The 14,193-nt window shown below is 35.7% G+C and overlaps 1 protein-coding gene across 9 annotated transcripts in view; it reads right to left on the bottom strand.

Annotated features, from left to right (window-relative positions):
• TRPC4 (transient receptor potential cation channel subfamily C member 4) overlaps positions 1-14,193 on the bottom strand; it is a 199,777-nt gene that overhangs the window by 150,141 nt on the left and 35,443 nt on the right. Inside the window, exon 2 of one of the 9 annotated variants that reach the window (XM_073894637.1) lies at positions 9,200-9,286. The exons of the other annotated variants lie outside the window; for them this stretch is intronic. The gene's annotated coding sequence lies outside the window, so the exon portion shown is untranslated. The remainder of the gene's footprint in view (positions 1-9,199; positions 9,287-14,193) is intronic. 9 annotated transcript variants of the gene reach the window in all.

The raw sequence follows: 14,193 nt of genomic DNA, 5'->3' as shown, positions 1-14,193 counted from the left end.
AAAGGTAGACGCTTAACGACTGAGCCACCCAGGCACCCCTAGTTTTGGTGTTTTAGATGTTTAATGACCAACTACAGAGCATGATATACATTCATTTCCACAACTGCAGATAGGGGGTGTTGTGAATTCTTTAAATGGCAATATTAATTTTTTTAGAGAAAAATGAAGAATGATACTGGTGTTCAAATCTATTAATTTTAAGTGTGCAGGATACTTGCTTGAAGCTTGATTATAATTTCAGTATTTGGAGATACTTTAACTCACTAGAATCATAGGAGAGAATTTATAGATTTATATTATGGGATAACAAGGACAATTTAATATTTTTCTTGTATAACTAAAACTATAATAAACCAAGATCATTATGATGCTACATATCTCATTATAATTTTCTGATCTGGAACAACAGCACTTCCCTCCCAATCCATGTCAGCATCTGTAAGAGCATGTGGAATCAATGTCAATGGGCTTCATGCTGTAATTTTACCAGGACTACAATGTAAATATTTCATAATGATAATAAGTGGCATATATGTTCTATTTCAACAGTATACGCTCTTCAATTCCTCACTTTGTCTTTACCCAAGACTCTTGGAAAAATATATAAATATTCTTTTTTAGAGTTGAATTCAAGGTTTGCCCCGAGTAATTGTTTTGCTTAAGACTAATGTTTGAAGGTGACTTACCAAAAATACAGGTTAAAATGAAGGTATGAACACACATACACACACACACACACACACACACACACACAGTAGCAGAACTTTGAATTGTGACTCAGTCAAGATTAGGAATCAGCCTAGAGGATGGAACATTTTTATCTTATTTTTATTTCATTTACTCGTTTTATTAGTGATGATATCAAATAGAGGATTAGATAGTAAATAGCATTTTTGTTTGTTTGTTTTAAAGATTTTATTTATTTGAGAGAGAGAGAGAGAGAGAGACAGAGCATGTACATGAGCCAGGGGAGGGGCAGAGAGAGAGCACAAAGGAGAAGCAGACTCTCCCCACTGAGCAGGGAGCCACACGTGGGGGTGGGCCTTCATCCCAGGACCCTGGGATCATGACCTGAGGAGAAGGCAGACACTTAATTGACTAAGCCACCCAGGCGCCCCGACAGTAAATAGCATTTGACTTCTTGTGTTTAAAGTGCAGGATGGTGTGTGTTGGTGGTATAGTGGTGAGCATAGCTTGCCTTCCAAACCTCAGGATGTTGGTGACAATGAAGGGATTGGTGGACAACATAGAAGGTACTAGAGAAGTTGGGGGAGAGGAGGATAGATAATAAGAAATTAGATTTATTAAAATCCGTTTCATTTAATCCAGATAACTGTCATAAATGTAAACTCCATGAGGATGTGTTAAAATGTGAGACTTCCTTGAAAGGAAGACATATTCTAGTCAATACTGTATTTAAAATGTGAACTGGGCATGAGACCTTACATTCGGGAACCTGTTTTGCCATCCATAAAGTGAGGCAAACAACGCTATCAATGGAATGAGTGAGAAGAATCAGAGTTAGTGTTGAAAAATACCTTCTATTAATGGTACTGTCTTCTTTCAATTTCTCGGATTTGAAACAAATATAAAACCCGATGTGAATTGGGAAGGATGGGCGGATTTGAAATATATTAAATATGTTAAGAATTTAAATACATTAAATAATGAAATTTAATTATTTACAACGGAATATAGAACACATACACATAAAACAATTCTGGCTAAAACTTTAAAAACGTAAGGAAGATTATATAATTTTTAGATAAGTCTCTGTACTAGATTACTTGAGATGCAGGGATACTAATAGAAGGACAAAAATCAAGTTTAGCTTCTTGAAACTGTGAAAGATGAATGTAATAGTGAGTGCAAGGTGCTAAGGCTGATGGAGTTCCTGAGCTAACACACTGGTCAGCGACTCTGGAATTGCTGTTGGGTAGAAAGTCTGTGAAAGAATAGGAGGCTCAGTCCAGTGAAGATCCTGACCTAAAGTGTGTGAATAAAAGCCTGTTCCTGGTCCTGCACTTTCAGAATGAGCTTTCTGGGGAGGAAAAGATGTTTTCCCCCATGAAATCACAGAATTTATTTCAATGCCCCCTTTATAACATACCATCCAGAAGTGAAATGACTGTTTCATCAAGTTACATTTCAAAGACTCAGAAGAGAGATGGGAAGTGATGGGAAAAACCTCAAATTCTGTGTGTGAATTTTTAATTAACCTAAATTTTAGTTTCCATAAACGTGTTGGAAATTAAAACAATCACAAAGCTGGAGAGAGCTACACCTTGCCATCAAGAGAAATTTAAAAAAAAAAGTCACTAGATGTGAGAACCACAATTATCTAAGCAACAGAAACAGAAAAACAAAGGTCCTACATCTTTATATGAATTAGAAGGCATATTTCTTGCAGATGGACTTAGTTGTACAGTGGAAAGAACAGTGGACTTCCAAACAACATAAAGAAAATATACAGAAATCTCCACTCTTGAGTAGACATTATTAAAGTTAAATAAATTTTTCATATATATATACGAAATCACACCTGTAAGCATGAATCTTTTGACAGTAAACCAGGGAATAAAAAGCAATGCTTTTTGCAATGGTTAACTGTCAAAAAATTCATGTTTACAGGTGTGAGTTCATGGCTCAGTGAGAAATTTGACTCCCATTTTTTTGTTAGGATACTATTACACATATTTAAATTGCTTTTGTACTTTTTCTGTACTCTTATATGAAATGACATTTTCCATGATAATTTATTCACATTCAATCCAATTCAGAGTTCTTTTTGGCTATGGGTACAGTACATTATCTCTAATCTTTGACATGATACATACTTCACAAAAACACCAAATGCTGGGATTTTTGCTATTCTGAATTCCAGACCCTTTCCTACTTTCCTCAGGCAGGATACTATATGCGCATTTCAGTAGTTTTAAGTCTTGTACCAAAAGTGCCACATAATTCATTGAAATGCTTTGTGACTTAGCTTGACCAAAACCTAACTGACAAAGTTCTCTCTTCTCTCTCTCTGTAAAAGCACAATGAACTACTAAATTCCTCTGAAGGGTTTTAAGGATATTCTGTGAATTTCAAGAAGTTCATGTTATATTACTTAATGAAAGGAAAAACACTTTACTAACTAAATATTATGACATCCTAAGATTTTAACAGAGGAAGTCGGGATTATGCTTATTTTTAAAATTGAAGCCCTTACGATTTAAGAAGCACTAAACTTAAAATTAAGCCCTAAGTATCCCTATTAAAACAAAACAAAACAAAACACAAAAACACACACCTAGAAGAATGCATTTGCAGGGCAAAAATTTTATTTATCTTGATCTTTATCTCAGAGGATTTAGAAAACATGTTTTGAAAATACATATGGCTGTCAACGTTTGAATTTTCACCCCAAGAGTTAGGGTGTGCACATTCATCTATTTCTGTCTTCCCCTGAAATTTCAGAGGAAAAGATATCCTCTCCCCAGCTGCCTGACATTCAGCCACTGCCATTGCTCTAAAACTTCACCTCAATCCCCTCCTTCTCTCAGATCTTAAACTTCTCTCCGCAAACCAAACTCTTCTCAAATTACAAGTGTACTTAATTTTCACCTAGTTATTTTAAAATTCTAATTATCTTTGGCAATTCTCTCTCTCATCTCTGGTTTTCTTTATTTTATAAAATTTAAGCTTATCTGCCATTTATTCATTCACTCCAACATGGCATTTATCGCCATCATGGAATAAATATTTTTCTAAAAGTCAGTCATGTCTTGCTAGTTGCCAGATACATTTTGGCACTCTTCAGGCTACATAATACTTAGCTTTCTAGCAGCCTCCTGTAATTGAATCTTTGTAAATAAAACATCCCCGCCTTGAGTTCTAGGATACTCTTCTCTAATGCACTACCTTCAACCTCAATATGACCTCTCACTACATAGTTCCTCCAGCTTCTTTTCCTCCCATCTAAAGCCTAAATGTTAAATGTTACTACCAGCCTATTCTGCTCATGGCTCTTTCCTCCAACTGTCACTCTCATTAGCTACTCTCATCCATTACTCATTATTTGAAATGTTCCATAAAACCCATATATGTCTTTAAAAAATGCCATATGTTTTAAATATGTTCTAAAATCCATGCTCATGGGCCATACTTCTCTAAAGTTCTAGACCTGTGCTGTCCAATGTGGTACTCATTAGTCACTATGAGTGGCTATTTAAAGGTAAGTCAACTAACATTAAATAATAGTAAGGATCATTTCTTAAGTCCTACTCACCATATTTCAACTGCTCTGTAGCATTTCCTGTGCATACTGTTGACTGACTTTATCTCCTCATTGTCTTTTACATAGTCACACCAATATCCTTCTAAATCATCTCATTGATATTATTCTTACATCCTCTCTATTTAGCCTCCACAATGCCACATACCTAATCATGCCAAAATGTGAATCTGATCAAATCACTCTTTTATAATTCTTAAGTGACTGATAATCATTCACAGGAAAACAGACTGACGTTATTACAGAATACCAGACTCCATGATCTGGTTTTTAAATGCCTTCTTAGTCATATTTCCCAAGATTGATCCTGGAAAACCATATTTTACACTAACAAACTACTTGGCTACTATAGCTCTAAGCATTTTCTCATACTGTTCTTTACAACAGGAATACCTTTCCTCCCCTTGAGCCTCTGGCAGCTCCTGCCAAGTTTTAAAACCTGTGAAGTATCATAGCCTTGAGGATTTTTCTTCACTTCCTCTCAAGGAAGGGTTATATGGCCTTTTTTTATGGGTCTTCATAGACTCTGTGGACCTCTTAGATTTAGAACTTTTCTTATTTACTGTATAGGAGATTGTGACTTACACAGTTTTGCATCCACAGTGCTAAGCAAATGATAAGTGCCAAAAATTGTTGATGAATCAATGAATTACTAACCATACTTTTAGAGTTATTCCACTGCCATTTTAGGTAAAGGAATAAAATTAACAGGACCAAATTGCTTTAATCGCTTGTCTAAAATTGGTTTAGCTCTTTGGGTGCCTGGGTGGCTCAGTTGGTTAAGCGACTGCCTTCGGCTCACGGCATGATCCTGGAGTCCTGGGATCAAGTCTTGTATCAGGCTCCCTGCTCAGCAGAGAGTCTGCTTCTCCCTCTGACCCTCTTCCCTCTTGTGCTCTCTATCTCTCATTCTCTCTCTCTCTCAAATAAATAAATAAAATCTTTAAAAAAATAAAATTGGTTTAGCTCTTAGTGGCCCATTAAATGCAACAGTGAATAACTGGACTTCCAGTCAACAGTCATTAAGCTTGTGTGAAATGCTTTAATTTTTACCTATTTTTCTTCCCTGAATATCTTTGGGGAGGGGAAGAGGGACAGAATCTTCAAGCCGACTCTCTGTTGAGTGAGTAGTCTGATGTGGGACTCAATCCCACAACCCATGAGATCATGACCTGAGCTGAAACCAAGAGGTGGATGATTAACCGACTGAGCCACCCAGGTGCCCCTAACATCAGACCTCTTAACAGCAAATCTGGAGGCTAGAAGATAATGAGGTATTTTTAGAAAATATGGAAGCAACCTCCTCCCCCAATAAAACAGAAGTTTGAAGCTAGAATTTCATAACTTACTAAAATTATTTAGATGTAGGAAGAAATAAAATCAGTCTCATGCATACAGCCTCAGAAGATTTTTCACACAAAGACCATATTTGATCATAAGATCAATATACAGAAAGTATAGAACTAAAAAAGAATATTTTTTATTGTTTAAATAGTTAAGGATTTTTATCTCTTTTACTCATTTGATATATGTGCAGTGCAAAAAAAAGTCTGGTGTATAAGAAGTACACAATAAATATTTGTTGAATGAATAAAATACTGATTGAACATCTATGTGTCAAAATGTGTGTATCAAACATTGGCAATACCATGGTGATTGAAAGCCGAGATCTTTGCGCTCATAGAGCTTATGATCAATTGGAGAAGACCCACAAAAGTTTAAAAAAGCAAAGGGGCCAACAGAATAATTAAAATTTTGTTAAGGTTATAGTGGAAACAAACGGTGAGAGGTTATGAAGAAGCATGGCAGGAGGGGAAGAGATGGAGAGCTGCATGAGGTAGGGTGGTCAGGGGTGGCCTCTGTGACATGAAAGATGATGAAATGCTAGCTAAGTAAAATGTAAGAAGTGCAGAGAAAACCATTCTGTTAAAGGGATCCAAAAGTGAGAAGACTGTAAGGCAGGAGGAACGTTCTAGAGTATGGAAGGAGGCCAGTTTGGCTGGAGTATAGAGAGGAAGGGGAAGAGTGGAGGAGGTGACTTTGTAGCCCAGAATGTGGGGCACGGATTTTGGAATGTATTCTTTTTTTTAGATTTTTTATTCACACACATTACATCATTAGTTTTTTTTAAATTTTTTATTGTTATGTTAATCACCATACATTACATCATTAGTTTTTGATGTAGTGTTCCATGGTTCATCAGTGCTCCATTCAGTACGTGCCCTCTTCAATACCCATCACCAGGCTAACCCATCCCCTCCCCCCTCCCCTCTAGAACCCTCAGTTTGTTTTTCAGAGTCCATCATCTCTCATGGTTCATCTCCCCCTCCAATTTCCCCCCTTCATTCTTCCCCTCCTGCTATCTTCTTCTTCTTTTTTTTTACATATATTGTATTATTTGTTTCAGAGATACAGATCTGTGATTCAACAGTCTTGCACAATGTATTCTAAGCACAATAAGTTACTGAAGGGCTCTGAGCTGGGGAGTGACTTGATCCAATTTCCGTTTTTAAAGGTCACCTGGGGGTACACCTGGGTAGCTCAGTCACGTGTCTGCCTTCGGCTCAGGTCATGATCTCAGGGTTCTGGGATCAAACCCCTGCTCAGTGGGGAGTCTGCTTCTCTCCCTCCCTCTGCCCCTCCCCATCAGTTTGTGCTCTCTCTCTCTCAAATAAATAAAATCTTAAAAAAAAAAAAGTAAAGGTCACTTGGGTTGTTAATTGATTTGGAATTGCAAGAGTGGAAACTAAGAGATCATCTTCCAGTAAACCAAATGAGTACCATTAAGAGTCTCTATCAGGAAAAGGAAACATTAACCCCTGTGATTAAGAATGCAAAACTCTCAGACTCTGATGGTGGTATGATGCTGATGGGGATTTAAATGTCTGCTCATATTTTACTGAGTTTATTAATATGTTTATATTATTATAGTATTGAATATATTTCAAGTAATCTTACCCTGTCTTTCCCGTATCTCTATTTTTTCCATAATTTTGTAAAATTTGAAGTTTTTGAGGAATATGTATGCCATTTTGTGACAAGGATGTGTGTATACATATTGCTGTTACTATCCCAGAAATATTTGTACTTCTTTCATTGTGTCAAAGATGTAGCTTACGGGGCTTATTGACAATGAAAGCATAACATGGTAAAGAGAGCAACATTAAGAAGAAATGTGGGGAGAAACAATGCACATCCCAAATAAGTAATTTACAGAGTTAGACAAAGAAAGACAAACTAACCTAGTTTCAAAAATGACTTATTCAACAACAAAATGTAATCAAAGTACCCTACCACACTCAGATCCTACAATCCATAGCCAACCTTTAGTCTCTAAAATTGTGTGTGTGTACATACACGTGTGTGTGCCGGCGTGTGTCTATGTACTGTCATGGTGGTAATGTTAAGTCTCTAGCCCAAACAAAAAGAAATAAATCTTTCAGTGATAGCAAAAATAATATAAAAATGCTTAAATTTGGATGCACATATAGAATTTTTGCTAAATATATGACTGCTTTATTTTTTAAAATACCAATTAGATTATGGCAAGAAGTAAGAAAGGATACCATGTGGCTTAGATGTTACTGATGTTGGTGGTAGTGGTGGTGGTGTGTGTGTGTGTGTGTGTGTGTGTGTGTGTGTGTGTGAGAGACAGAGAGAGAGAGAGAGAAAGATACTTGAACATATACTGTAGAGTAGTGTTTCAACAGGGAAGCATGCCAAATCAGTGCAGGGAATGAAAAAAGAATAAATAATATTGACACAACTGGTTAAAAATTTGGAAATAAGTATTTTGGAACACCATGAAAGGATTCTAAATGAATTCAAAAGTGAAATATTGAAACAAATGGAATTTCAATAGGGAAGAGTTTTCTAAGCAAAAAACAATGGAGGAATGACTATGAGAAAGACTTACGGATACATAGAATTCAAGATATCTTAATATTCACACATAATATGCAAAGTTAAAAAACAAAATAAGGGAAATTATTCAAAATACATATGACTGAAAAGTTTATTAAATAGAAAAGAAAACCACTAAGATTCAAAGAGTAAAAAGAACAGCCCCCTCAGAGAAAAAGAAATATACATGGAAAATATCATCTGAAAATGCATTCTAGGGGCACCTGGGTGGCTCAGTTGGTTAAGCGTCTGCCTTCAGTTCAGGTTGTGATCTCAGGGTCCTGGGATGGAGCCCCTCATCGGGCTCCCTGCTCAATGGGCAGTCTGCTTCTCTCCCTCTGCTCCTCCCCCAACTCGTGCTCTCTCTAACAATAAAAAATAAAATCGTAAAAAAAAATGCATTCTACGTTTCTGACCTCTAAAACTGAGAAGTTTATCAGCATGATAAAACATCTTACATGCCAAATGTGGTCAGATTAAATACAAAAGAAGAGCCAATACCAGGAAGAATTCAATTAAACGCTGAATATTTATTTAATAAAAATGTGTAGCTATTAAAATAATATGTATTAAAGCTTAATGTCACGCAAAAAATCATTATGGTAAGTGCTAATTATGGATAAAATTTTCAATACAATAAAGATTAGCATCTGCAACAATGATAAAACCTATAAGAAGGAGGTAATTACACTCACATTTAAGGAAGGTGACCCATGGATAATTGGTGATTTTTGTTCTGACCTACACTTTCTAGGTTTTTGATAAAGAGAATACAATGGTTTTAATAAAAAAAGTCTTTAATCACAAAGTAAAAGTTTATTTTATAAAAAGTAACACTCTGCTGTCCTTAATAATTAGCAGGACTCTCATGTTTAAAAAGGTACTTGACATGTTTTTCACAACTCCAAAAACCAGAACTAAGACCAAGAGGTAGAAATTATGAAGAAAAAGCTTTCTTCTCAACAAAATGGTGGTCACTCAATAGTAAGATTTGTTCAAATATTGAACGCTTACCTCAAGGACTAGTAAACTCCCTCTTGCTGACAGTATCCAAACACCGAACAGACAACTTATGGGAATGTTGTAGAGAAGATTCAGGAACTAAATAGATGGATAAATTGGATAATCTTTAATGACTATGATGGTTAGGCTTTATGATTCTATTAGTTTCTGATTTGTCATTGTCTCGGCCAATAAACCATGTGACCTTGAACGCATTTCTAACTTTGTCCCTTTTTATTCTTCCATTAAAGTTGTACAAAATGATATTCATATTTCCGTGAAGCTCTATAATTTTTTACTTAGTTTTTATAAATATTAGAGTATTTGCATTCTGCTTTGATACATGATTTTCCTGCTCTTGGTCAAAGATTGGGTGTTTCATTACATACCACTGAGGTTTCTAAGGAAGCTATTTCCAAAATATATTACTTGTTCAGATAAACACAACTATAAGAAATAGTTTCAAATCTGTTTATTTTATGGTAACCACAAAGAGCAATTCGTGTTTTTGAATATCATACAGTTTTTAGAATTTTCCATTGTAGATTTCACTCTAAATATTAATTATATTATGAAGTTAACTTGATTATTTTTATTTTTACAAAGTGCTATTTTTTATTAAGCAAAAATATATTTTTTGTTTGGATAATGAAAATACATAGGTTTATCATTATGGTGGAGCTAGAATTTTCTTATTAGGAATACAATTTTACAAATCCCCACATGTATCTTTATTTGTTATACCTGTAAAAAAGACAGTCTATATTGTTTTTTTCCCCTAAGCGGGGTGGTTATTATATGACACTAATTTTTCATATAACCTTCATTTGAAGCATTTGGAGGAAATATAAAAGCAGGAAACAGTGTTCCTACTTACTGATTTATAATCTGCCATAGAATAACCATTTTAACATTACCATGAGAGGTCTTAGCATTTTGGGGGACAGAACTAGACTCCCCTGTAATCTCTGATATATATAATTTTTGTGTGTTTTTATAGGCTGAATCCATGATTGTTTTCAAATCCATTGTTCTCTCTATTCTTAAAACAAGAAAAAGAGACTGTCTTTCTCCATATTTCCAGTTACTGAAGATAACACGGTGAGGCTATTATCAAGGTTCCAAGTTGTAAATCCTGAAGCTAATTTATTTTTATTAGTCCACTGCAGTTTCAGGCAAGGGGTCACCTTTGGTGAAGAAATGTCCTCTCCTCTGAGGGCATATTTTTAAAAGGAAAAGTACATGAAGTGGGTGGAGCAACAGAGGACAACCTGATCAAATGTCTCAATCATAAGACAAATTAGTTCACTAAGGTGCATCAGTTTCACATCTGCTTCATGACAGCTAGAAATCTTTATTCCTCCATATGTTGGTTGGAAGATTCAAAAAAGATTTATTACAACGTATTCTGTATCAGATCAAGACTATTTGGTAGGCTGAGGATATAAAGTCAAGTAAAACCCAGTCCCAATGGGTGAATTATTAATGTATGTAAATTAGATCTCAGTAGAGCTGCTAAAGCAACAGCAAGAAATCCTTGACCTCAGGGAGAATGCTATCAAGTGGAGAAGGAGCTTTGTCTATAACCAATAATAAATACCATGTGGTAAATTCTCCAGGATAGATTAGAGATTTATATAATATTTCCTTGGGATTCAGAAGACAAAGCCATTATTGTAGGCATGCCATGGGAGGGCAACAAGGTGGTTGCTAGAGGAGGCGGGCTTTTACCTAAATATTTGAGTGTTATTTCTCCAGTGACTATATAGAAGCAAGGAATTCTAGGAAGAGGAAACATCATTTTTAAAGGCATGGAGAGGAGAAAAAACTCCCCATTCTATTCTAGTTTCCACACTTAGAATAAGTGGTCAGTTTTACACAACGACTTTCCTGTTACATCTTTTAGAATTTTTGTTATCCCAATTTTGTTCTATATCAATTAGTGACCCTTATTATTGCCTATCAAATGCTGTTCTTTTAAGTGATTGTATTAATTTGGGAATATGAAAGAACTACACAAAGTCACAGGAAAAGACAAGTTTCTATGGCTCAGAAAAGTTTAAAAATTTCTGCAAGGTCACACAGCCATTAAGTATTACATCCAGAAGCTGCAGCAAAAGGATAAGCAATGAAAATACTAATGGTTTCAGTGGCAAATCAGATGTGGTAAACACCCTCAGGCTAGATTCTATCCCACATTCCCAACCAATTTTTGGTCTAGGCAGGTGGGAACCATAGTTCTATTAGGGCTGCTTCTGAATGAAGCTGGTCCCTTCATGTCCCTAGGAATTTTGTTCTTGCCTTATTAGATCTCCAGAGATTAAGATTCTATCTGAAACCCCAGTCCCTTAAAACAACCAAACAACATAGCAACAGGAACAACAGCACTTACTGAACTCCGTACATACCAAGAACTATCTCAAGTTTTACATGTATGAAGTCAATTAATTCTTAGGAAAACCCCTTGGGGTAAACACTATTTTTAGTGTCCCTTGGGATGGATATTGAGATAAAATAACCAGAAAAAAATCACAAGGGATTGATAAATGTGTTCCTGAACTTATGCTCATTTTTTCTTATCCTGTATCTACACATTTTGCCCTTACTCTGCTATTGAATGGCCATTTAGTTTCTCAGCAACTGGTTTTTATCAGGCTCCCCTAATTCTTGTGATTGCATTACCTGTGTAGTGAGTGGATCTCCTAATTCTGAACCTTAGTTCCCTCATTACTAGCTCTCAGAGAATTCTTTTGAGTCCTTACCAACACTGCTGGACCTTCCCTAAGTGTTAGTCCATCCCCTCAGGTCCTGGGCTTCTTTGCAAATTGAGTCTTAGTTGTGGTATTGACTGGTACTCAAGGTAATGGAATCCTATTTGTCATACCTCCACTGGCGCTTCACCTGCTAAGGACTATTTCCAGCTTCACCGATGCCTGCTCAGTTGTATCTAAGAAAAAGACCCATGGCAAGTTCTAGGCACCTAATCTCTCCCTGCCCATTCTCTAGCCTCAGCCTCTCAGGTAAACTGGTTCAATTCACTATGGATGCAACCAAGAAAAGATAACATAATTTAGCCCTTTTTGCTCATTGTTAGAAGGTGGAGGAGGGTCAATAATGTATCCTTTATACTGAGAAGTTACTTTAATACAGAAAAACAAAGCAAGCCACTCCATATCGTTTACACAGAGTTTTATTCAGGGTAATTTACTGACAGGGGCAATGGGTGGGTGAAAGATCCCTACACAGCTATTCTCTGCCTCTATTCTCTGCCCAGTCCAGATGTTAATCCCAAGCTTGTATGGAGTGAGGGGCATGATGGTGAGGTCATAAGGTTGTTATCTCAAGTGGGGACCTCTGTACACCAGTGTGGAGAACAAGATGGAGGGCCAAGGATGGAGTCAGTGCTGTTAACACTCCTACACTCATGTAAGATGTAGCAATGGTAAATAATTAAGCGTGGGTTTCACTCTCAGAGCTAAATTGAGCGCAGAAGGTTAAAGCTCAGTAGGACTGTGTGGCATGACAATTCTTACTTCCTTTACTATTTCTGGGTAGTAATTCAGATTGAGTATTTAACATTCTACAAGCACTCTATAGTTAATAGAAAAGTAGAAGGTATAAATATTGTAAAATGCAGTCTCTTCCTTTTGTCTTGAACTTTTAAATCTTTTACTCAATCTTTTCATGTCCTTAGAATTAACCAAGTTTATTTCTACACTGAACTCAAACATCAGTTATGCAAATCAAAGGCAAATTAGTTTTTTTAAAACTAGAATGCTTAGAATACTCTTCATAAAGGTTCATTATGCACAAGGAATTTAGCATCTCCTAAATACCTCCAACAAGTATAGTAATTACCATAGCAACTTAAAAGATTAAATTTATTTGGCAAAGCAGTTTTTCCAGGTTATTTGGTTATTGTCCAAATTTATGATAGATTTGCTGTTCAGAGAATTTTGTTACTCTGTAGTTATTAGTCCTATGACATTGTGATCACTTTTAATGATATAAAGCTGTATTATGATTTTTAAATACTCATCCTAGAAGTTCATCTTTTCAGTATATTGGAATTGAACTATTTAAGACTTAACTTTTATCAACAGGCACGTTAACATTTTCTTTTAAATTCAATTAGCTGTATGCTTTGGATGCTTAACAGATAGGATAGGGTTATTTACGTAAGTGGCACGGCTTATTTTCCATCAAGTCTTCATTTGAGCTTTAATTAAATAAAACAAGTTTTCTTTAAGTCAGGTCTCCTGTTATTCTAAGAGTTGGACTAAACTAATTGAAAGTATTGATTTAAGAAATGAGAACGCACTATTGACTATTTCATCAAATCCTCCATTTGACTTTGGCTCTATTACAAACAGCTCTTAGATCTCTGGTAAATTTTTCTGCTTCTTGGGGACCCCGTTGCATTAAGAAAAACTGAGGATTTACACTACCAAGATCTACTCAGATTGTAAGAGATACAATCCCACACCACTTCAGGTGAAAGGGTTTCTTAGTTTTGTAAGCAGCTGCTGATTTATTGAAATTATCATGAAAGTGAAGCTGGGGGTTGATATTTTAGTTGTGAATTTTCCATTTTCCATTCAAAATTAGAATTCAAAAGTGCCATGATATTAAAAACCTTGTAGGCTCTCTGTATGCACTGATGGAACATTTAGATGAAAAGTGAAAAAATATTTCCATCAATCAAATTTTTTTTCTACATAGTATCAGAAATTGGAATATCTATAAATACTGATTTTCTTACTTTGAGCCAGATGTTTGACACATTATAATTACAGCTCTCTGCCACTGAAATCTTCTTTCTCTTAAACTCAGATTAGCTACTTCATCTGCCAGAGACTTAGTCTCTCTATCAGTCAAGGTACAGGATATTGCCCACATTGGCAGGGTTGTTAGTATGGAAATGTCATATGATATACAACAAGTGGCTGATACACAGGTATTCATTTGATGGTGATCATATTTAGTTTTACTGAATTTCTACCCGG

The sequence above is a fragment of the Callorhinus ursinus genome, unplaced genomic scaffold, assembly GCF_003265705.2.
Source record: "Callorhinus ursinus isolate GAN/ISIS: 27379988/994484 unplaced genomic scaffold, GSC_fseal_2.0 scaffold7, whole genome shotgun sequence".
Lineage (NCBI taxonomy): Eukaryota > Metazoa > Chordata > Mammalia > Carnivora > Otariidae > Callorhinus > Callorhinus ursinus.
This window is presented reverse-complemented; position numbering and strand designations above follow the sequence as displayed.